Source organism: Eutrema salsugineum, unplaced genomic scaffold (assembly GCF_000478725.1).
Source record: "Eutrema salsugineum unplaced genomic scaffold, Eutsalg1_0 scaffold_4, whole genome shotgun sequence".
In the NCBI taxonomy this organism is placed as follows: Eukaryota; Viridiplantae; Streptophyta; class Magnoliopsida; order Brassicales; family Brassicaceae; genus Eutrema; species Eutrema salsugineum.
The window spans coordinates 3,103,792-3,128,578 of NW_006256686.1; the positions used below are offsets into that span (position 1 = coordinate 3,103,792).

General features: G+C 39.3%; 1 pseudogene; it reads right to left on the bottom strand.

The window, feature by feature from the left end:
• Positions 1-16,477: 16,477 nt before the first annotated feature.
• On the bottom strand, positions 16,478-22,835 carry LOC112084371 (annotated as a pseudogene).
• Positions 22,836-24,787: the final 1,952 nt, after the last annotated feature.

A 24,787-nucleotide genomic window follows, 5' to 3' on the forward strand; every position in this document is an offset into this window, starting at 1 on the left:
TTCTATCCAAAATCCAATTTTATACCAGTATTTGGGGAAGATCCAATTAAGCATGTTCATTCCATGTATCAGACTGGGTAGTGAGAAGATCAAGAGATTGTTGAACAGTTCTTATGTTGTATAATTGTAAAAGAACCGATTACAATATATATATAGAAGCTTTAGCTTAATCCTCAAGTTAAAGATAAACACAAATAAGGAATATTTAAGATTTTCTAAATATTTTCTCATACTCTCCCTCAAGATGGCGAGTGGAGATCCCGAACTTCCATCTTGCCAAAAATATAAGAAAATTGAATTCGTCCAAGTGCTTTAGTAAACAAGCCTGCAAGCTGTTCATGTGTGCGAATATAAGCCGGTGCGAACTCCTGCTTGGAAGGCATCACAAATAGTGTGACAGTTGTTCTCTATGGATTCTGCAGAATGTCTAGTGCTGCCTTGTTATCACAGTAAAAAGAAACTGGTTCTGGATGCTTGATATCGAACACAGAAAGAAGCTGGAGAAACCATTGTATCTCAGAGAATGTGTAAGACATTGCGCGATATTCCGCTTCTGGAGAAGAACGAGAGACAACTCTGTTTTTTTTTTTTTTTGTCTTCCAAGAGACAAGGGAATCACCAAATAAGATGGCATAACCAGTGAGGGACTGCCAAGTTATCAGACAAGAAGACCAGTCCAAATCACAATAAGCAAACATGTGAAGATCGGGTTTGGAGTTAAGGAATATACCTTGCCCATGCGTACCCTTAAGATATCGTACTACTCGAGTCTCTGAATCTCAATGCTTCTTCCGTGGTTTAGTGAGGAACTGAGCGAGTAAATGGACCGCATAGCTGAGATCAGGCCGAGTTACAGATAAGTATACTAAGCGTCCAACAAGCCAACGGTATCTGGATGGATTGTCAAAATATTTTCCATCGTCTCCAGCTAGTGTATGGTTTAGCGTAACCCTCAAGTTATCCAATACATATTCTGATAAGCCGCATTCAGAAACGATATCCAATGAAATATTTCTTTTGGAAATATGGATCCCTTTCTTTTCACAAAATATTTCCAAACCGAGGAAGTATTTTAACACGCCAAGATCCTTTATATGAAAACTCTTACTCATGTAAGCCTTGCATTTGGAGATAAGAGTTGTGTCGTTGCCCCCTCTAACCAAGTCATATACATAAACAAGAACATAGATGCAAGAAGAGCCACGATGATATGAGAAGAGAGAGTAATCCTTCTTGTTTTGTACAAAACTAAACCGCAACAACGACGCTAAAAGCTTAGCAAACCAACAACATGGAGCTTATTTGAGACCGCAGAGAGACTTTTGTAGTCTACACACTTTGTTTTAATCGGATGAAGAGAAACCCGGCGGAAGCTGATGTGGTGTATGCGGGGGTATCAAATTTTACCCTAAAAGAAATAAAAGAAAGCCGCAAGTGCACAGCTAATCAGTTGTAATACTTAGAGATCGAATCCATAGAGATTTGCCAAATATTTTTCTACGGTCTCGTAGCTTGTTGGCCGTCTTCAAATGTCTTCGGGGAAAATGGAATATCTTGAGATCCAACCGTTGGAATGTCTCCAAAGTAAGTGCATTTGAAAGCTGGTTGAGTCTTCTATTAAGTATCCAATTTTGGGGATGATCAGACGGTGAAAAGCTCTTCATCTCTCCTTGAGAGTTCTGACGGTCTGAATTTATCCAAAATAGTCTTTTTGTTCCAATTTTCACCTCTTTCTTCCAAATTACCTGAAAAGTCTTTAAAAATCCGAAAACATAAAAATCATTTGAAAACCTTTGAAAATGGAGTAAAAACACCTGCAAAATATATTACACTGATCCATAAAAATGGTCAAGGTGTTATAAACTCCCCCAGGCTTAGACTTTTATTTGTCCTCAAACAAAACAAAGATCAAATCTCGGTGAGAGGTTTGAAAACGCAGGAACTAACAAAATCTCAGAGACCATACTTCTAGACTAAAATCAATCATTATGCATTAACCGGGGATAACCTAGAAAATTCTCACTAAAATACATGCATAACTAATCCGTTGATCTGTCATGCGAAAGTATATACACTTAGATCTAACTTCCACTCAACTAGCTCTTAACATTTATTAAAAATCTATGTGGTTCTCATCAAAATAAGTATAAGCAAGGCGATTTGGGCTAGGTGTCAAAAAGGCTCTTTTCGGGGTGAGGTTTTAAAGTGTTTTGGGTTACCTTGATTTTTAGAGAAGTAGGGTATTATGCAAAACAGCAAGAGATAATGGAGCTGTTGATATCTACAGTTTCCAGTCACATTCTTCTTGCTTTAGAATCTTTTATATTTCTCAGGTTCTCCTTTTAGTTCCCCCAGACTTAGATTCTTGTCTGGGTTGTAACCGTAACTCCAACAGATGCATACTAATCGCCTTTTGCCTCAAATAATTTTGGCCATCTAAGACTCTTTAGGCTTTTGTTTCTTTTCTTTTCATTCTTTTTCTTCTCTCTTTTTTCTCTTTTTTTTAGAAGAGGGAAAACACCTTTAGATATAGAGTCTTAGAGGACACAAAAATTTAGCATTAAGAGCAACCTTTTCGAAGTGTCTTAACATTGCCGATGTACCTCCCTTCCAACTCCCATTTAGTTCTTCTCTTTGGATGACTGAAAACTGTGCCGTTCCTCCCTCTCCAGCGTTTTTGCTCATATCTGCTGATATAAGCTAAAGAGAGGATATGTGAGGTATGAAAAAAAAAGGATTGGGTAAAGGTATGGTACCAGCTAAAGATGAACTAGCCATCTAAGACAACAAAGAGTGGTAAAAATGAGGGAAAAGGTGTTCTAGATGTATATCTTGATGCTTGCCTAAAATCAATGATGAGAAACTTAGATATCAATATTAAGGTGATGTGGCCATCAACCCAGCTCAACATCACAAAGAGACCCCAATGATCTTAGACAAACCAGACGGCCCATCCGAAGCCGAGAGATGCCTTATAGAAGCTGAACCGGAGAAAATGAGCATAAAGGCGAGCCCAACAGAAACAGAAGTGAAAACTTGGAGTTTCACCAACCAAATGTCATCAATGGAGTCTGTGATCGAGCCAAAACACTTTTCAGTTGATCCAGAAATGAAGTTACCCAAGAATCAACTCAAACTCTTGGCCAAAGCATGTTCAAGCAACACAAGAAGACCCATGCACCTTATTCAGCACTGATGAAGTCAGAGATCAGCTGGTACAGCTCGGCCAACACTTTTATTACATTTCTATCTCATCCAGTGAACGCCTAGAAGTGGAATCAGCCCAATTAGATCTCAGAGAAATGAGTTATTCAGCTTACAAATCAGGTGATGCACAACTTCTACGATTTGAACATACGTGCCTTATTTGGAGGTTTCCGACCGAACCAGAAGGATATAAGCTGTGAACCGACTTGTTCCCAATTCTTGATTCATCATAGAATCGGAGACAGTTGGAATCAAACCAATACCGGTTATGGTTAGAAATTTATTCACTTTACAAGTTGGAAGATCTGTTTCAGACCCAATTGCGCAGTTAGGCTGAAGATCTTACTCTACAGCCCAACTCATCCACGTTCTCAGCCCAAAATTACTTGGAGAATATTTTTTGGTCTTTCTTGGATCCAACAAGCTCAAGATCCGAAGAATTTCTCATTGGAACTTCAAGTTACACCCAATATCCCAAAACGGGTTGACTTGGTTCCATTTATGGCAGGTCTGAGCTCTGACTGGTATAGATCGCTATCTACAAGAGTTTGGCGCCCAGGAGAGACTCTAAGGCAACTAAGGAAGCTTAGAAACACCTTACCATGCACCAGCACCCACAGGATCAGGCGGATCGTTTTGCAAGCTTACTTTCCTTATGTGGCCGCATTCACACTCGGTGCTATTAATCACCAATAGCTCTTTTCCTTTGAATGCTACGACTTGGACCCTAAAAACGTCTAGATACAAAGGCATCATCACATTTTCATATTTGGTCGAGATCCTCTTATTTAGAGCCTATCGGCTAGTTTTTGATTAGCTTTGATTTGTTTCTTTGTTTTTAGCATTTTAGAACGTGTAAGAGCATTATATAAGCTCATATTAGTCCATTTGTAAAAACTCATCTTTCAATCAAATTAATACAGAAGTTTCTTATTTTCTTTCAAAGTGTGTTCTTTGGAAAATTGTCTTTTCTTTTGAATAAATGTGTGAGATTCACTTCTATTCTCTAGAAGCCACGAATTTAGTTGTTTGTGTTACTCAAATAACTTGTTCGTTCATCGATTGAGAGAGTCAATCAAACCACCACCTTCCATCTCAATATCACGTACGCCCACTTTCGCAAACAAACTTGTAAACTCTTGATTATCTTGTGAACATAAGATTTGGTGGATTCCAATCTTATATCATTTGGTATCAGAGCACAAGTTCCTATCAAAGTGCTTATGTTCTTTATCTTTCCCTTTTGTTATTTTAATTCAGTCTTTTTTCATTTTAAATCATAAAAAGAAAAAAAAATTATTGTTTTGAAATATTCTATGTTTTCTTTAATTCTAAAAAATCAGAAAATAGAAATAAGAATTTTCCCTTTTGTTAATTGCATTTTCGAATTTTGTATCCAAAAATATATAAATATATTTATCGGTTTTTCTTTTATTTTTGGTTTTGCTTTAATTCCATTTAAAAATCAGAAAACCAAATAAAAATATCTTCTATTGTTTTCTTAAATTTTATAACTCAGAAAAACAGAATTTTCTTTTATTATTTAAGATTGTCGAATTTGTTTAGTTTTTTAAAAAATCCCTTATTTTTGAAATATTTTGTTGTTTGCTTTAATTTCATTAACCAGAAAAAAAAAGAATTTTTATTATTATTAGAATTTTGAATTTGTTAAACAAAAAAAAAAAGAAGAAGAAGAAACCATTGTTTTATTTACATTCTCTTTCTTTCCTTTCTTGCTTAAGCCAAACTTTGATACGCTTCTTCTTTATCTCTGCGAGGTACAACCCTAAGGAGCAGCCACCATGACTGAATCAGAAGAAGATCAGTACCAATTTGATGGAGACCAATGGTGTCAAGGAGAAGAGAGTTTAGCTTTTTCCGATGAGGAGGCTGACTATGAGTCTCCACCGTGACTAGGAGATGGCTACACCAGCTCTGGAATTGGAGATGAATCAGACTGTGAAGAGTACGATCCAGAGCCACCATATTACAGCAGAGTCAACACTAATCAATCAGCTTAGTCTAGAGATAAAGAGACAGGCCGAGAAAAAGGTGTAGAAGGTGACCATGAAGGAGATCCTTGGCAGGACGAAACTGAGTCTTAATATCACGAAGGAAACTACAACACTGAACCAGAAGACAGAGATGACTCAGAGCATTGAGATTTTGACCATGGAGAACAAGGCCGATCTTTAGAACCTTACCAAAGGCCAAGGTGCGAAGTAACTGATTCTGAAATCAGTTCAATAGATGCTGACAATACTGATGGTGAGTCTTGGAGCCACGAGACAGAGCTAAAAAAAAGCATGGTTGATGGACCAGAGCTTGACGAGGAGGAACAAGAGCCAAATGGAGACAACATCAACTACACTGAACAAGACTAGCCAGATGGTGCAACAACAGATGATGAGGTAGATGATGAGCCACACCACATCTATTTTTCAGGTCATGAACAAGGACCAGAAGCTTACCTATAGTGGGAGAGCGAAATAGAGTACATGATGAAGTCACAAAACATTCCTAAGGATCAGAGACTTTCATATGCACTTGACTCGTTTGTTGGAGAAGCTACTACATGGTGGGAACAAGAGGAAGTTGTGGCCAACTATAATAATTCTGCCATCACTTGGGGTAATCTCATGCAGCGTATGTACAAAGAGTTTGTACAGAAGTCCCAAAACCGCAGCTACATTCCCAAGAGGCTAATGTTCAAAACAGCTACAAAGAGGTGGATGTCTACGCCAAAATCGCAGCCTGTTTCTAAGTCAAAGAAAGCTTGCTATTCTGAGCTAAAGAAAGTGTCTCAAAGCACTTTGGAAAAGAAGATAGAGGTTAAGAATCCAGTGGGAGCAACAGGAGTTAAACCAGCCTCCAAACAGCCTGATCACTACAAGAAAAACACCGTTTTACAACGGCCAAAACCTTCGTAAGTTCATTGTAAAAGTCTTATTACGACGAACAAGCGACGGTTTGGAAATTTTCGTAAACTTATCGTCGTAAATGACATTTCGTCGTAAAAGCGTCGTACAATCTAGGACGGTTATAAATCGTCGTAACATCGACGTAAACTAAACGTCGTAAAAGCGTCGTAATGGTTACGATGACTTTACATCGATTTGTCTCAATTTGGTTTTCAGCGTAACCGTCGTAAAGTCGTCGTTACCGACGTAGGTTCGTCGTATAATATACGATGTATATATCATCGTAATTCGATCATATTAATTTTTTTCTTTTCGACATAAAACCGTCGTAAAACACTGACGTATATGTGTCGTACAATACGTCGTATATTATACGACGAATATTTGGTTGTAATTGGATCGTATGGTTATATATAATCTTACGACGATTTTACGACGATTTATTAAATAAATAATAAATATATTACGACGATTATACGATATTTTTTATAAATAAAATTAAAAAAACATTTAATTCGAATTAAAATTTTAATTAAAAAAGAAATAAATTTAAATTTAAATTTAATTAAAATTTAAAATAAAAAAATTTATATTAATTATAAAATAACTTATCAAAGATCTAACTCTAAAATAATGTCGTCTATCACCGCATCGATCCGCTCCGGATCCCCATCTTGCTCCACAGGTTTCTTGCCGGCTCTTCGGTTGGAGGTATCCGGCACCTGATCCCCGGCTCTAGGAGGATCAACCCCGAGAGACCGGAACATCTCCTCGTCTGTCTGCACTGGTGGTTGCCTCCTAGAGGATGAAGACGATGTCCCGACGACTCTAGCTGCCCGCAACCTATCCAACTGCGTCTGGGGCAACGGGTTGTCGGCCCCCATAATCTCGAAGAGACCGTACAACTGGTCGATCTTCGTCTCGTACAGCGTCCGCATCTGATGGATCTCCTGGCGGATAACGACTGGATCCCATGCCTGGACATGTCCAGTCGCTGTAGCGATTGGGGTATCACGGATGGATCCCATCCCTAAAACCTGGCCCTTCTTCCGAGGGGCAACCTTAAAAAATGTAGAAAACTTATGTAAAACAGTACAATATATAGTTAAATTTAAACTAAATAGAAAAAATAAAGTAAATTAAACTTACCTCTTCGAAGATCTGGTCCATCTCCGCCACCGTCAATATCGGGGTGGACTGGACCGAGCTACTTCCGGGAGATGTCGGAGGTGCCTGCTGGGTGAGCTGTGTATGCTGCTCCTCAATCCTCGCACATGCGGCGTTGTAGATCTCTTCCGCTCGAGGATCCGTGAATTCGCCGTTCTTCTTCTTATGGGTCTCGGCGAAAACCTTCGTCATCGGAGGAAGTTCTCCCCCGTTTTCTTCGACCTACAAAATCAATTTGAAATTATTAATAAGATAAATAAGGTTTATTAAAAAAAAACTTATTAATAAAAACTTACCATCATAAGTCGTCTCTCGGCGAAAGGAACCTGGCCGGAAGTGTGTGGGACGTTCTTTAGATTTCCCACAACGTCAGCAACGTTCCTGAAAATGAAATATTTAGTAATTAGATTTGTAATTAAAAATATAATATTATAAATTAAACACATTTTAATTTAATTTACAAATATACCTGGATGTGGAACACTTGGCGGCAATAGTCTGGTTGTTCGGGGTCAACCAATGATGCACCTCCCAGACGGTATCGGCCATTGGCGTGGCTTCTCCTTGTTGCCGTCGACCTCCCACTTCCGCTTCCAGTCAGAAACGGTGTTGTTGAGCCGGAACTTGACCTTTTCATTGAAGGCCGTCTTCACACGTTCGTGTGCGGAAGTTTTCCAAGGCCAGTTTTGCTACAAAAAAAAAAGAGTTAGTAATTATTGTAAAAAAAAAATAAAAAATAATATAAACCATAATTTTAAATAACTTACCGCGAAACACTTGAACCAAGTGTCAATAGTTTCCTGATCCAGCTTCTTCCAGCTGGTATGGGGTTGTACGAATAACCCCTTGATGATGTCGGAAACGTTACGACCGACTGCGTTATCGGTCGTAAACCTAGTCATTAAAAAAAATTTGGTTAGATATTTAAATTAATTATAAATATAAATCTTTTAATGAAAAATTTGTAAAAAAAAAACCAAAAATCGTACCAAAACATCCCCGGAGCTCGATCCGGATAGAGTTTCTTCATACTCCCACGACCCGGTTGCCGTAGAAGATCCTCAACCGTATATTGGACATACGGTTCAGGCGGTATCGGGGCTGCGGCTGGTGCAGGTGCTGCTGGTTCGGCTTGTAGTGGTGGAGGCGGTGCAGGCTGTGGTACAACAATTGGTTGTGAAACTGTACGTTGAGGATGGCGGACCCCGTAGCTAAGGTGGACGGAGCGGTAGCGTCTGGATCAACCATCTCCCGATAGTGGAACCTCTTGGTCCGGAGAGCTATCTAAATAATCTACAAAATTAAATTAAATATAATTACTAATTAATCTATTTATTTCTAAATTCCAGAAATTCCGAATCTTACTAATTCCCCTAATTATATCTATATAAGGATTAAAATTTGAACAGGAATATAAATTATAATGAAAAAACTAAAAAAAACTTACAAATTAAGACTGGAGAGGAGGGAGAGCAAGAGAGAGAGAGTCTTTGTAGAGAGAGAGAGGGAAGTGAGGAATGAGAGATGATGGAGGAAAACTCACGTCCCTTATATAGATTTTGTGATCGTTGTAAAATCGTCGTAACGTTACGACGGTTTTACGACGATTTGGTTGTATAATCATCGTACCAGTGCATGACACGACACGTGTCATGCTCACATCGTTTGAGTATTACGACAATTTTACGATGATTGTTCATCAAACTATCGTAAAACCGTTGTAATAGGCCAACATATATACCCTCGTACCTCGGATCTGGAGCCAATCCGGCGGCTGTCAGATGTATGATCGTCATTAATGTTACGACGGTTTAATGAACATTCGTCGTAAAAACATTGTAATTTTACGACGTTTGTACGATGGTTTTATGATGGTGTTTAAAAAAGTTATCAAACCCTAAATCTCTCAAAAGACTTATTGCATTAAGGACAACCCAAAGCTGATTTTAAACTAACATATTACAATAGGTTCATCACTTTACATGTATGACTGATTTAGTACATGAGATAACAAATATATCAACCATCTTATCTAATATATAACTTTTTACTTAACATTTACAAAAACATGCATGAACTAGTAAATATGTATGATTTTTTTTTCAAATTTCTGATTTTGATCAGATTGAATACTTTTCATATCAAATAAGATAACCTATCAAAAACATTTGTGAAACATGTTGGAAATTCATCCGGATCATTCGGGTCCACCTAATCAGAAAAAATCTTGCTTTAATTTCTTAATTTTGCAAATATGCATGCAACCATATATGTTGGATATCAAAGTCTTTTAATTTATATTTTATACGTAATTGCGTTTTTAACCACTAGGCATAATGTTTTTGATCTTTACGATCATTGATTTCAATTTCAGAAACCCCATAGATGCATTCTTTAACCTCATCAACGAATGTCCTGAAAAAATAACTAATAATTAATTAAGACTGACAGTAGGATATACGTATGTGCACTGAGATAATCTTTTTCATTGGACCCCCAAACTTCCTTCAGTTTTCCACTAAGACGTCCGATCGGCGAGAATATGTCAAGTACACCCTTAACTGTATATGTATGGCCTCTTCAATCATCATATCGACGAGTAGCTCTTTTTCGTGTTCGTACTTTTGGTGCAAAATAGTACGGATACATTCACCTGTATTGAACCGGTCCACCGAGCTCTGCTTCGTGAGGGAGATGAACAGGAAGATGTTCCATAACATCAAAAAATGATGGCGGGAAGATCTTTTCCAAATCGCACAATAATATTGGAATATTCGATGCCAGTTGTGCTATTACATCAGCTGATAATGTTCGTGTACTAAGATCCTGGAAAAGTTCACCAATGCCTCCAACAGCTTCATAGACATTTTTGGGCAAGAGTTCAGCAAATGCAAATGGAAATAATCGTTGCATAAACACGTGGCAGTCATGACTTTTTATCCCTGCAAATTTACCCTTTTATCAACAGATTTAAAAGATTAGAAACATACCCATCAGGAAACTTAACGTAAGATAAAACCCATTTGAACAATGCTGACTTTTGATCTGCACTCAACCGAAATACAGAAACTGGTGCTTTCCCGTTTCTCAGTATATGAAACTCACTTCTGTTGCATAAATCAGGCAAGTCCATTCTTCACTTACCATTGTCTTTTGTTCTTCCCGTTACGTTCATAACTGTATGCACGATGTTAAAAAATTTTCTCAATGTGCATGACATCGAGATTGTGTCTGAGCAGATGATCTTTCCAATAGGGCAGTTGCCAAAAGATACTTTTCTTGTGCCAATTATGATGAAATCCATAACCTTCAGACATATTTGCACGAGTGTGCCAGTTTCCCCCACGCGTTACTGTTTCCTCTGCCCCCCAATGCTCGATTTGCGCAATCAGCTCCTGTTAAATTTACAGGTGGAGAGATATGTACACTTTTGTTCTTCCTAAATAACCTCTTGTTCCTCCGATATGGATGGTTATCCGGTAAAATCCTCCGATGACAATCAAACCAACAGGTTTTTCTACCATGTTTTAGCTGTAACGCATCATTTCGATGAAGACAATAACAACAAGATAACCTCCCATGTGTATTCCATCCTGATAGCATACCATAAGCAGGGAAATCGCTTATTGTCCAAATAAGCATAGCCCGCATAGTAAAATTTTTCCCTGTTGAACAATCATATGTGTGAACGCCGGTATACCATAACTGATTCAACTCATGTATGAGTGGCTGCAGAAATACATCGAGAGCTCGCTTCAGATGATTGGGACCTGGAACCAAAATACTAAGGAAAAGAAATTCCCTTTGCATGCACATATCTGGAGGAAGGTTATAAGAGGTTAGGATTACTAGCCATAATCAATATTGTCTACCAGACATACCAAATGGAGTAAAACCATCAATGCACAGACCAAGATAGACATTCCGTTTGAACTTAGCAAAATCTGGGTATACCGTATTGAAGTGTTTCCCTTTGCTTCTGATGGATGCACAACTTCTTCATCTACTTGTGTATGTTCTGCATGTCATCTCATTGATGCAGCTGTCCTTTCAGATTGATAAAGCCGCTTCAACCTATCAGTTATAGGGAGATACCACATACGTTGGTACGGTATCCTTTTATGCCCACCAGTTTGCGGCCTGTATCTTGGTTTTTGGCAAAATCGACATTCCTCCGGCTGATCATCATCTTTCCAAAAAATCATACAATTGTCAACACATACATCTATCATCTCAGAAGGTAGACCAAGACTAAAAATCAACTTATATATTTCATAGTATGTTGCCGCTGCCAAGTTATCCTCCGGTAGATACTCTTTCAGAAGATCAGCCCAATCATCCATGCAAACCTCAACCAGGTTATGATCTGTTTTAATTGACATCATCCTAGCTGCCAAAGATAATTTAGACAGATCTTCTCTACATCCTTCGTAGATTGGCTGATTAGCATTGTCTAACAAATCATAAAATTGTTTGGCATCTACATTAGGTTCCTCAACATCATTACCAGTATGCGTTTCATGAAATGCATCAGTCACCATCTCATGCATCCTATCATGATCTAGACCTTGATCAGATTGATACTGATTAGGCTGATGACCATAATTTGATTCATCAAAATCAACATGACTTTGATAATTACTACTACTACCAGCATTCCCATGAGTATTACTATCATATCCTTCTCCATGTAGATACCAAACAAAATATTGCAGCATAAACCCTCTATTTAATAAATGCGTCCACACGGTTTTGGTTAGTGTATACCTTGTATTCTTGTATTTCAAACAAGGACAAAACATCTTTGTGGCCTGATACATGAATATTTCTAACCCGTTCTTGAACTCTTCTGTCAACGCCCCATCTGAATCTTTACGCATATACATCCAGCTTCTTAGCTCGTATATAGACATCTTGAAAATAACTCAAAAAAACTATCTCTCTCTATTGTTTAGACAATATAAGAGACGGTCTCTTGTGTCACGTGTAGCCGCGTGAATGGAGAAACCTTTCAATATTGTTACTTCTTTTTTCAAAGAAATTACTACTAATTCGGGTTTCCAGCAATGGACAACCCAATATATCAGGTTTTACAACAATATAATAAGGTTTAAGAGACCAAAAATGGGTCTCCAGGATGCTGATGCTCTTTTGTTTGAATGATGATGTGTTGTGAATGAAAGAAGAAATGAAGATGTATTTATAACCAAATTTTGGACTTTACGACGCTTTTACGACAATTTTTTACATCCAACCTTCATATTACGATGATTTTACGTCGATTGTGCGATAAAATATTTCATCGACATTAGTTAGGTAAACATGTTTTAAATGTTCTTCACCTACCTTCTTTGCCGACGTAAAATCGTCGTAACTGTACATCGGATTAGGATCGTCGTATATTCATCGTAATGTTACATCCAAATTACGACGATTTTGCAATAAATATCAAATCTCTCTTTATCGATGTATAATCGTCATAAAGTATCATAAATTGTACGTCGAAGTTACGACGATTTTTTTTACGACGTTTTATTTTTCCATCGTAAAATCATTGTAACATCGTTGTATATTTGTGACGACTTATAAACTGTCGTAACAGACCGTTGGAAAACGATTGTTTACTTGTAGTGGATGCAGCTCATACGCAGAGCACAAAACCAAAGTATGGGCCACATGTCAACACAGAGCAAGGTAAGCCATCTAAACTCTCTAAAACAATCTGTTATAGGTGTCATCAGAGAAGTCATTTTGCTAAGACTTACCCAAATACAAAATCAGAGGATACTTCATCAATTGAACCAGAAAAATATGAAGCTAGAGAAGTAGAAAAAGATGAGTTATATTGTGAAATTTCCAATTCAGATCTAATGTGCTTGTCTTTGCCAAAGGTTATTGATGCATGTTTAAATCATGGAGAGCATCACTATTAAGAGATCAAGACGTGCCAACCTGCCACTGAAAAATATGAAGTTGTCACTATCTTCACTCCAATCCAAGAGGAGCCACCAGATCTTACACTGAATCCAAATGTCGTGGCAACAAAGAAAACAGAACTAATCAACAGTTCTGATCAGGTAAGTATTTCTTTAGCACCATTGAATTCCAACACTTCAAATTCTGTGCTGTTACACTCATTAAATCCAGAAGAAGTTGAATTAAAAGAAGTCTTGGTAGAATGCATATCATATATCGAACCAGACATGAAAAAGAGATAAGAACAAGTGTTCCAAACAAAAATCATGTTCCATTGCTCGTAAAAATATTTTGACCGCGATAACACACTTGTTTCTTGTCCAAAAAGAAATGGTAATTGCAGGAACTGACGAGGATCCACAAGAAATCCAACAGAAAGAAATCAGTATAGATGCCATTTGTAAAATGGAGGATTTTACAACGACAAAAAACTTGCTGCCCAAAGAATTTATCAACAGACATGAGAGAGAGGTCACTGCTTCCTTAGTGATAAAAGAAGAACCACCAGATGCCCAAAATAAACCAAACCCAAGCCACAAGCAAACCATGACCCAAGGTAACTCTCTAAACCCTCAGGAAAAGCATGATCCTAACTTGCTCTATCTTTGTGCAGGTCAAAGAGTTTCGAGGACGAAACTTTTCCAAGGAGGAGGGTATGATGTGGTCATCGACCCAGCTCACCATCACAAAGAGACCCCAATTATCTGTAGCCGAGAGATGCCTTATAGGAGCTGAAACGGAGAAAACAATGGAACATAAAGGCGAGCCCAACAGAAGCAGAAGTGAAAATTTGGAGTTCACCAACCAAATTTCATCTGGAGGATATGATCGAGCCAAAACACTTTTGGGTCGATCCAGAAATGAAGTTACCCAAGAATCAACTCAAACTCTTGGCCAAAGCATGTTCAAGCCACACAAGGAGACCCATGCACCATATTCAGCACTGATGAAGTCCGAGATCAACTAGTACAGCTCGACCAACACTTGTATTACATTTCTATCTCATCCAGTGAACGCCTCGAAGTGGAATCAGCCCAATTGGATCCCAGAGAAAGGAGTTATTCAGCTTATAAATTAGGTGATGCACAACTTCTACGATTTGAACATACGTTCCTTATTTGGAGGTTTCCGACAGAACCAGAAGGATTTAAGCTGTGAGCCAACTTGTTCCCGATTTGTGATTCATCATAGAATCGGAGGCAATTGGAATCAAACCAATACCGGTTATGGTTAGAAATTTATTCACTTTTTAAGTTGGAAGATCTGTTTCAGACCCAATTGCACAGCGAGGTTGAAGATCGTACTCTACAGCCCAACTCATCCACGTTCTCAGCCCAAAATTACTTGGAGAATATTTTTTGGTCTTTCCTGGATCCAACAAGCTCAAGATCCGAAGAATTTCCCATTGAAACTTCAAGTTACACCCAAATTCTCAAAACGGATTGACTTGGTTCTATTTATGGCAGGTCCGAGCTCTGACTGGTTTAGATCGCTATCTACAAGAGTTTGGCGCCCAGGAGAGACTCTAAGGCAACTAAAGAAGCTTAGAAACACCTTACCATGCACTAGCATCTACAGGATCAGGCGGATCGTCTTGCAAGCTTACTTTTCTTATGTGGCCGCATTCACACTCGGTGCCATTAATCACCAACGGCTCTTTTCCTTTGAATGCTACGACTTGGACGTGTTATAATCGTCATAAAGCATCGTAAAATACACTATTTACAAGTTATTTTGTGTACACATTTATTTCATTCCCCCAAAAATACATCATTTATAAGTAACTTTTTTACGTATATCCTTTTTCTCTTTAAAAGAAAATTTTCATTAAAAAAACTTCAAAATTTCAGTAGTTCCCAACTTAAATCTCCGACTTTTTGGGTTCCAGCTTTAAAATTTCAAGTTAATTATTTTTCCAAAACAAACCTTCAAGTTGCATAAAAGTGTGCACAATCGAGAGTTTACTAAGAGTCAATGCTGTTGTTTAACGGTCAATGTTAGAAAATAATAGTTTTAAATAATAAATTTATTTATTTTTTATGAAAAAAAATCAAAATAAAAAAATAACAAAAGTATTTTTTCATTATTTTTTTTTCAACACTTAACGGTTAATATATTATATTGTTAAACTAATAACTTTAATTGTATTAATTTATTTATTAAAAAATTAAAAATCTTCTCAGTTGCAAATCTTTTCAAGTGTGACCAAATAATCCATTGGTCGATCTTATGTATTCACCATTAGGGTTGAGAAAGGATCAAAGTTTTCTTAATGAGAACGAGAAGTAAAAGGTAAACTCATTAGAAGTTGTGTCTCTAGGTACCGGAGTTGAACCGGTTTTTTATAGAAAGATTTCTCAAGCGTGAAAATCATAACGGAGAGGTCATAGGCGAGAGAATTGTTTTTTTGTATTTTTTGTTTTTATTTTGATTTTTTGGTTTTTGGTTTTTATGTAAAAAAATAAATAATTTATTATATAAAAATTATTATTTTAACGTTGAGCGTTAGACAACAATGTAAATTGTTAGTCAACCCTTGATTGTGCACACTTTAATGCAACTTGAAGGTTTATTTTGGAAAAATAACTAACTTGAAGGTTTATAGTAAAAAACCCAAAAAAGTAGAGGTTTAAGTTGGGAACCGCTGAACATTTGAGAGTTTTTCTGGTAATTTCTGTTTTTTTTTAAAGAACAATAGAACAAAAATATTCTTTACTAAATTCAAAGAAACCCAATAAGAAAAAAATATTCTTATCATTTATTCCTTTAGTGGTCACACTAGTTTGAGCCTTAAGAAAATCTGTTTCTTTAGTTTTTTGGAAATCATAAAATAATTGAACAAAAATAGCTTTTGGGTGAGTTCTAGCTAATGGTCTTTGTACGCTTAGTTGGCCCAGCTCCTATCAGCTCACTAAAGCCCATACGTAGATTTACCTAAGAGACTTTGAGTTACTTTAGTCAGAATGTCAGATCTTCTATCACCTTCCGGCCAAATCAATTTTGTAAAGACTAGTTTCGTACCATTTCATTGAAGCTATTTCCAATAAGTACAAAAAAAGGCGACAGAAGCTTGTATAGAAACAACAATACTTCTAGTAATACAAACAAGATACAACAATCAAAATACAACAAGAAACCCACAGCCAATCGAGTCACAAAACACGTAAAAAGAAAGCAATCCCTCTGAAAAGTTACTTACTATATTACCAAATTTACTTGGAAGTATCTAAAACTTTCATGGAGATGCACCACTGCTTCTGGAACGATACATAGTGGCAAAATCCAAACTTAAACGCCGGTCCCTTTCGTCTCCCCAGCCTCCCCAACCTTTGAAACCAGCTTTATAACCAGGTTGATGTTTAAACACCTAAACTCCCCATCCTTTATTTATGTTCACAACTTTATCTGTTTATTTAACCACAATGTTTACAACCCCATTATCAATACAGTCACCTTCCTCTCCTCTACCTTGATGCAACCCACATTTACCAAAGTGTACCGCACTGGTCCTAGGCCCTCTCAATGTGTAAACAGGTGAACCAAACGAAGGGAAAACCGTTGCCCACATTACATCCCAATTGTAATCATCAAAGTAACAAAACTCTCTTGCCTTCTGGTGTATATTCTCCCACAAACTTCTATTAAAGGAATACCCGATATTGTTAATTGGTAAGAAGCACAAACCGTGCCCTTCTCTGTGTCTTTCATTATCAATATATAGTGTTACAAATGAATCAATCAAGATCAATCAGAGTAAATACATAATATACGGTATAATAATTCTATTATTGAGTTTCCTATTCTATCACTCCCCCGCAGTCGTAGCGTTGGATGGTTGAACGTTTAGACTAGATCGAAAACTGGTAAAAAGGGATGATGGAAGTCCCTTAGTGAAAATATCTGCATACTGATGAGCGGAAGGGACATGAAGAACACGAACACTGCCAAGAGCAACACGCTCTCGTACAAAATGAATATCGATCTCCACGTGTTTGGTGCGTTGGTGTTGAACTGGGTTTGTGGAAAGGTAGACCGCGCTGACGTTGTCACAGTAAACAATCGTTGTAGTGGTAATAGGGCAACGAAGTTCAAGGAGAAGGTTTCGGAGCCAAGTTGTCTCAGCTACCGCATTCGCAACACCACGATACTCGGCTTCAGCGCTAGAACGAGAGACAGTGGGCTGTCGTTTCGACGACCAAGATACAAGGTTGTCACCGAGAAATACACAATACCCAGAAGTAGATCGACGAGTGGTGGTACAGCCTGCCCAATCAGCATCGGTATAAGCTGTGATCTTAGAGATAGTGGTTGGTTTCAACTGAAGACCGTGTGTGATGGTGCCTTTGATGTAGCGTATTATCCGTTTGAGAGCATTGAGATGTGGCTCTCGTGGGTCATGCATATGAAGGCAAACTTGTTGGACGGCATATGCTATGTCCGGACGCGTGAACGTAAGGTATTGGAGGGCACCAGCAAGGCTGCGATAGAGAGTTGGGTCGGCGACTGGTGGTCCAGCATCAGCAGCAAGTTTGGAGGATGTATCAACTGGGGTGGAGCAAGTGTTGCAGTTCGTCATTCCTGCACGATGTATGATGTCTGCAGCATAATTTTGTTGACTTAAGAACATCCCATTTTTGTCCCTGTTAATAGCAATGCCCAAAAAATAGTGAAGTTCGCCTAAATCAGTCATAGAAAATTCAGAGTTAAGGGATGTTATGATCGACCGTAATAGTGAAGTGGAGGATGCCGTGAGTCCAATATCATCTACGTAGAGAAGAAGATATGCCAAATCTTTCCCGCGACATAAAACAAACAGTGATGCATCGCATTTGCTTTGTTTGAAGCCGATTTTGGTGGCGAAGGTGGCGAAACGTTGATACCAAGCGCGAGGCGCTTGTTTAAGTCCGTAGAGAGATTTTTTGAGAAGACATACATGCGTAGGCCGAGTGGGATCAACAAATCCTGGGGGTTGATGCATATACACTGTTTCGTCAAGGTCTCCGTATAAGAATGCGTTTTTAACGTCGAGTTGACGCAAAGGCCAATTAAGAGAAACAGCGAGATGGAGAACGGTGCGTATTGTCGGGGGGTTTGACGACAGGGCTGAAAGTTTCATCGCAATCGATGCCAATTTGTTGAGATTTTCCATTTGCGACAAGGCGAGCTTTGTATCGAGAAAGTCGTCCACCTGCATCAAATTTATGTCTAAAGAGCCACATAGAACGCACAACGTTAGTGTTTAAGGGCCGTGGGACAATTATAAACGTGCCACTCTTTTTAAGAGCATCATATTCAACATGCATTGCATCGTTTCCAATACTTGTCTTTTAAAGCTTGGATATGAGATATAGGGAGAGGAGAAATTGTATCTGTATGAAGGGAGAAAATCTGCTTCTTTTTAGTAATTCCACTACGGCTCCGTGTTTGCATCCCGTGAGAAGGAGGAAGAGAAGGTGGAGCTTGCGTTATTACATCACTCGCAGGATCCGTCGACGGTGCCAGCGGAGCTGGCGGTGGTGCTTGTGGAGCTTGTGGTGATGGCAAAACAGAGGGTGGAGCACGTGGTGTAGAAAAATTCGTAGCAGGAAGAGATTGGAGAAGGGGATGATAAGAGTGTGGGGAAGTTGGTGTCGATGGATTAGTTTCAGAAGCAGAGTTTTGAAAGGGGAATGAGTTTTCATCAAAAATGACATGACGAGACAATATTATTCGTTTTGTGGCAATATCTAAGCATCGATAGCCCCGATGATTAGAGGGATAACCCAGAAAAACACATTTAGAAGAGCGAGGAGCAAGTTTATGGATAGAAGTTGGGAGAAGATTTGGATAACAAAGGCATCCAAAAATTCGAAGGTGATCATAGGAGACGGCTTTTTGAAAGAGACGAGTAAAGGGGATTTCATTGTTTATTGAGGAAGAAGGAAGAATGTTGAAAAGGTGAGCTGCCATATGGAGAGCTTCGACCCATTAAGAAGGAGGCATATGGGCTTGAAGAAGAAGAACACGAATAAGATTGTTGAGAGTTCGAAGAGTACGTTCGGCACGACCATTTTGCTGGGAGGTATGAGGGCAAGAGAATCGAGATTGGATGCCACTGGAGGAGATAAAATTTTGAAATTCACGACTGGTGTATTCACCACCATTATCACAATGAAAAGCTTTAATTGTTTTGTGAAATTGTGTTTGAACATAGCGAAAAAAATGTAGAAATTTATTGAAAACTTCACTCTTTTGACGTAAAGGATAAACCCAAAGAAAGTGGCTGTATTGATCTAAGAAAATAACGTAATATCGTATTCCACTGACACTTGGAATTGGAGATGTCCAAATATCAGAGTGTACAATATCGAAAGCAGAAAAAACTTGCGATGAAGAAGATAAAAACGGTTGCCGAATATGCTTCCCTAGCTGACACGGGTGGCACAAGGGAGACGTATCCAGTTTTGAACATTTAAGAAATCCAGAAGACACTAAAAAACAAAGCGTCGAGTTCCCGGGATGACTGAGTCGTCGATGCCAAACTGAAGCGGAAGGAGATGTTGAAACAAAAGCTTGAGGGAAAGGAGATGTGGTTTGAGTGACGGAGTAGAGAGGGCCATCACTATCACATCGGAGTAGAGGAGCTCGAGTTTGAAGGTCCTTAATAAGAAAACCGAAAGGGTCAAATTCAACAGAGCAAAAATTATCTTTAGTAAACTGACGGACAGAAACAAGATTTTTTAAAATTTCAGGGCAAAGAAGGACGTTTTGAAGATGTAAAGGCCGAGAAGATGTTGAAATTGTAGATTTTCCCATTGCTGTGGCAGGTAAATTGGACCCATTACCCACCGTGACTAAGGGAAGAGAAGAGACGGAGGATGAAGGGGAAGATAGAGAAATCATACCTGGGTGTGACGTGAGGTGTGCAGTGGCACCAGTATCCATGTACCATCCAGAATCAGCGGGGTCCTGCAATGTCATTGTGTTGAATGCACTTGCGAGGGCAGTTGGTATGAACTCTTGATTCATTGCTCCTTGCATTTGTGGCTGAGTAGTCTGAGTGAGATAGACAGCACCACGTTGTTGCTGAGGCATAGATCCAAGAATACCAGGTTGAGCAGAAGAGTATTGAGGATGAAATTGTTGCGGTGAAGAATTTTGTTGTTGCCAGATGGGCTGTTGTTGTTGCTGCCAATACCATGGAGGCTGAGAAGGTTGGCGAGGATTCCAAGTTGGATTGTAATTGTTGCGTCCTCGACCCTGACGACCTCGATTTCCTTTGTTGTTGCGATTGCCTCCTTTGTAGTTATTGTTGTTGTTGTTGTTGTAACCACGGGAATTGGAGAAATCAGGTGGGTTTGACTGTTGATGAGGAGTTGCGGCAATGAGAAGTTGATGGGAGGAGGCGCTATCGTCATTGTTGGGAGTAGATTGTCGTTTGGTTTTAAGCCTGGATTCTTCATCGATAAGCATCGATCTGGCGGTTCCAAAAGTGCAGGGGGGTGATCGATGTTTGATAACATTGATAATGTTATCAAATTTAGAGCTGAGACCGTTGAGAAGGTGCATGACTAAGGCCCGATCTGAAATTGGAGAATCAACATTGGCTAGCGTGTCTGAAATTGATTTCAGCTTTTGACAATAGTCGTGAACCGAAAGATCACCAATTGTGAGAGTGCGGAGTTCATTTTCCAGGGTGATTGCACGAGCCTCTTTGTTGTCGCGAAATAAATTCTCCAGCATCAGCCAGAGTTCATGGGCAGAGCACTGTGTTTTCAAAACAGAGGTGAGAAGCGATTCAGAGATGGTACCATATATCCACATCTTAACTGTGTTATCGAGTTGCTTCCATGTGGTGTCGGTCGGTCCGGTGGGAACAGCAGATCCATCGATATGGCCTGTGAGAGAGAAACTCAAACAGTGAGTTTCAAAAAGGATGCGCCATGAATCGTAGTTCATCTTGTTCATGTCAAGAATGATTGGTATGTGAGCACGGATCTGAGTGAGACTTGCAGCGGTTGGTGTTGCAACGGTTGGTGTTGCAGTGGTGGGTGTTGCAGCGGCCGCCATTGATGGTTCGTCTAATGTCGATGAAGAATTGCAGAGAAGTTGCAGAGAAATTGCAGAAAGGTTGCAGAGAGAATGTAGAGAAAGAGGAGAATAGAGGTAGATCAGAGATAGAGAAGAGCAACAAGTAGAGAAAGATTAAGGAGAAACAATGGAAGAAGATCGAGAAAATAGAGAGCGGCGGCTATAGGAGAAAGATTTAGGTTAGAGGCAAAGCTCTGATACCATGTTAATTGGTAAGAAGCACAAACCGTGCCCTTCTCTGTGTCTTTCATTATCAATATATAGTGTTACAAATGAATCAATCAAGATCAATCAGAGTAAATACATAATATACGGTATAATAATTCTATTATTGAGTTTCCTATTCTATCAGATATTTCCCGTTCTCTCTGCAACCAAACTATCAAGCCCTTCTCCTCTTGACTTGACATCAGACGGTGCAAGATTAGCAGCAAAGCAGTCAGGGTATTTCGTGGATTTCCGCTTCGTGAGAGTCTTTATATTCCGGTAGGCATTAGGAAAAAGAAAGTGATCTTCTTCGATGAAAATAATATGACCCTTGTGACCTTTAGTCTCCTCCAATCCATCCCAAACCGTGTTCATCATCCACCACCAATGGTGCTTCAAAGACACAATCTTTGGAGACCTGTGGTTTCCATACTGATCCGGATTGCCTTCACAATGTTTCTTAGCCTCATTCACCTTTGTTCTTACAATCACTCGGGGTCACTCGTCGTCTCTCCGTCGCTTACCGACATCTCGTTCTAAAATACTAAGAAATTTAATTAATACTATTTTCATTGCTTTTTATTTATTTTTTATTAAATAATTAGGGATATCTACAAATTGTAGAGAGATATTATATATAATATTTCTATAAATTTTAAATCGACACCAATTTTATAAGAATGGAAAATATACATTAAAATTTTAAAATATGACATATTAGATTTATAAATATTATAAATGAATTTTAGGAAACTTAAATTGTTGTTGAGTTCTGTGTGAGTCAAAGCCCGCACAATCAAAACTTGTTGAAAAACTAAAGAGGTAACTGAATTTTCTAGGATTTTATCGCAAGAACTCAAGAACGTAATGAATTTCTATTGCTGGAAAAGCTATAAGTCTTTGTGTTTAGAGTTGCAAAAGATACAAAATGAATAACATTTATCGACAATTTATACAAGTTCTATAAACCGCCAATCCGAGAATCTCGAGAAAGATTCTCATAAAATTTCTTTATCTTTTTGCACGGCCACTACCTCAGCCCTTCACCTAGGGTAAAATGTTGTGCTCGCTTCAATGGGCAAGACACCTGCTCGGCTAGGCCTGTTAACACTGCTTGTCTTCCGGCTCGGCCTATTGACCTCATATTGGGCTCGAACCAATTGTTTTTCCTTGATCAGCTCCACCCATTATCGCAGCAAGGAACATCCTGGTTCGGCCAAACGCCGTTGCATGACTCGGCCCAATTGGGCCCGTTGTTGCGGTGTTGCTCGGTCTGACCGGGTCCATTGTCGCGGTGTTGCTCAATCCGACCGAGCCTGTTGTCGCGGCGCGGCTCGCTCTAGCTCGTGTCACGGCTCAGGTCAGTTTGGTGGATATGGGCCTAATATCTCCCATTTTATACATAGTCGTTTTTAGGACAGCTAAACTTGTCGGGGTGAAATCCAACCTCAATAGTTAGCCCCCCAGCTCGTCGGCTTTGGAGGTGAAGGTGAGAAGGTCAAAATTGCCGGACCTAGATTAGCTGTAAGATTTTTTTTATCCCTCCAAGCCAAGGATGATCAACCCACTTTTCTTCGTTCATGCCGAGCTGAGCACGGCATACTTCTTCCTTCTTGTGACCGAGCTGACTGCGAAAGTAATACCGAGCTGTGGGTGAGGTCGCTTCGGTGGTCTATTAAAGCAAAGCCTATGACGAGAGGTTTGTTGAAAGTTAACGCTGGGGCATTCATTTGAATGTGAAAAGCGAGGCGTTTTTTTCTTTAGGAAGTTAACGCCGAGGCGTATGTGAGAAAATTAACACCGAGGTGTTTTTTTAGAAAGTTAACACCAAGGCGCTTTTGAGAAAGTTAACACCGAGGCGTTTTTGAGAAAGTTAACACCGAGGCGTTTTTGAGAAAGTTAACGCCGAGGCGTTTTCTGAGAAAGTTAACACCGATGTGTTTTTTTTAAAAGTTAACGCCGAGACGTTTGTTTGAATGTTAACGCTGATGCGTGTTTGAGAAAATAAACGCCGAGGTATTTACAGTGAGGCTTTTACCCCGAGGCGTGCTATTTAGGTGTGATGTGTTGTTGGGCTTAGTAAGGATAGGTGACTGTTACGGATTTCACACGCCGCTATTCGGAGGTTTTGGGGAACTCACGCGCCGTAAATCCCTATATATACGATGCTCACCCCTCACTTCTCCTCATAACTCCAAATCTCCAAAATTTCACAAAGGTATCTCTCCCTTCTTACTTTCTCTGTTTTTTCTTTTTGTTTTTTCGACTAAGGTTTGGACTTTGTCGCCGTCACATCTCTGCTGTGCTGCCGTTTCATAGCTGCATTCCTGTACCACCGTCGACATTTTTTCCGGTGAGCTAGTTCGTAAACCTGGTAGCGCTATCTCCAAGCTGTATTATCTGTACCAGACGTAAAAAGTTATGAGGACCCGATCCAACAGCTTGTTAGATACATTATTTAACCACGAATATCTCTTTCATATTGGCGAGGCGTCAATTTCGGTGAGCCTCCCTCATGAATCTCCTTCTAAAGATGGCGAGGTGTATGCTTCGACAAGTTCTTCTCGAGGTCCTGCGCTACATCTTATCGATATCGCTGAAGTGAAAGCTGAGGAGGAAGAATTTTCCTTTGATCCGGTCGAGGCTAGGCTTGAACTGGAGCGTTCCATGGCGAGCCAAGGCGCTTCTACCTCAGCACAGCCTAGAGCTCGGCGAAAGAAGAGGCGAAAGCCTAACCCTCCAGGATCAACTCTGTCGACCGAAGAATCTTTGAAAGCGTATCCTCCACTTTGGGATTTCTGAGGTGGTTAAATTTATCCTGCCGAGCCAAACTGATCGCGCTCATAATCCTCCTCCGAACCACTTTACTCTATACAAAAGCTTTTTTGAGTTGTGCTTTCTTTGGTTCCCCATCACCAAGGTGATCCTTTTATATCTTTGGAAGCACATGATCTCCATAGGGAAAATTATGCCGAGAGGGTGGTGACATATGTTAGAAATTTTGGTTTGGTGTTTTGAATGCCGAGTCGACTTTGACCTCAATCATTTGCTTAACTTTCTGGAGATTCGCAAAGCCCTAAGAGGAAGGTGATTATATATCTTCAAAAAGGTGAACTGAAATATCATCTCAGGCTTCCTGAGCAAAGATAAATTCTGGGACGAGCGCTTCTTTTATGCTCTGGTCAATGAGGGGTCGCGACGACTTTGTTAATCTGACCAAGACAGCTTGAAGACCACTT